Source organism: Pteropus medius, unplaced genomic scaffold (assembly GCF_902729225.1).
Source record: "Pteropus medius unplaced genomic scaffold, Ma_sr-lr_union100, whole genome shotgun sequence".
NCBI lineage: Eukaryota > Metazoa > Chordata > Mammalia > Chiroptera > Pteropodidae > Pteropus > Pteropus medius.
The window spans coordinates 10275506-10276986 of NW_024346062.1; positions in this window are offsets into that span (position 1 = coordinate 10275506).

A 1481-nucleotide genomic window follows, 5' to 3' on the forward strand; every position below is an offset into this window, starting at 1 on the left:
CCCTACTTTTTCCCTATTCCCAATAGCAAATTTATCACAGTCTATCATATAATATGTCCCATCTAGTTTAACATGTTGAACCAAACAGAAAAGAAACATAGCAAATCACCTATAATGAGGAAAGAAGGGGGGACAGGAAACAGCAAATATGTGAATCCAAGCATCATTGTTTCATCAGAGGGCAATATTCCCTGAAGAGACTGAAAGAAAAGCAATAGTCTGATTTCACTGGGGTCATTAAGGCCCCTGGTTCTCTTGACTCAAATCTGACCCATTTCCAGTGGAAGCAATTAGATCACACTTACATAAATTGTGTTGCTTTAAATGGCCCTGCCTCTTCACTCACTGACCGGGCATGTCTGCTGGAAGGCTGTACTAAGTGCTGGCCCAAGCATGGCCTTAGTTCAGCTGTGGGTGAAATGATTCTGTTCTGAATGTACTGAACGCTGCTGGCAATGCTGTGAATTGTTCTGAGGCTTAAGGAAAAACCTCATAGATATCAACAAGTCATAAAAACAGACATATTTTCCTCTCAGCCTTTTCCTAGTGTGTCTTTTATTCTTCAATATTAAAAATTCTGGGAATATAAATGTATTTATCCATATTTTCATCTAATTAATTGGATTCTGCTTGCTGCTTCCTTTTACTCCAATTTGTACTGATTGGTTTCATGTTTCAGAACAAAGATTCAGAAATTCGTGCTATATGTCCTTTATGTATATCACTCTTGAAGACTAATAATCAGATCAGAATCAGAAATCTTATTGCGGACAACAGGAGCCTCATTTGCAATGTAGGGGCTGATGGACCACTCCAGAAGCTGGTGCTTCACCAGAAGGAGGTCCTACCTCCTCCACCACTGTTGCCCCAGCTAAAGAGAAGAAAGTGGAAGCAAAGAAAGAAGAATCTTAGAAGTCTGATGATGACAAGAGCTTTGGTCTTTTTGACTAAACCTCTTTTGTAACATATTTACTAAAAAGGTGAACTCTGAAAAAAAAAATCTTATTGCCAAGTTAATATTCCACAGCTCCTTCTGTGATTTATTCCTATAGTTTAAAAGTACAAGATTCGAAGTCACATAGACCTGTGTTTAGATTCTAGCTCAACAAAAATATTGCAGAGCTGTGTGTCCTTGGTTAAGTGTCCTAACCTCTCTGAGCCATAATTTCCTCAGTCTATAAAATGGGATTCTAACCAAAAAAAACAACAATATTACTATGAGAACTAAATATAGCTTTTACATAGTGCTTAGGACAGCTCCTAGCTCATATTTGGTGTTCAAAATCAGCTAGTGCCCTTTCTCTTTATTTGTAATACCTTTCCATTGGGAGAAAAGAACAGCAATTGGACACAACAACTCCATGGGCACACTAAGTCATGTCCTTCCCAAATACGTCAGTCACATCCAGCTCCTTTAGCACTTTCATCAACAGCACCTTCAGTACACGTGATACCAAATGGTATTCTTAATGGAGTGGTAG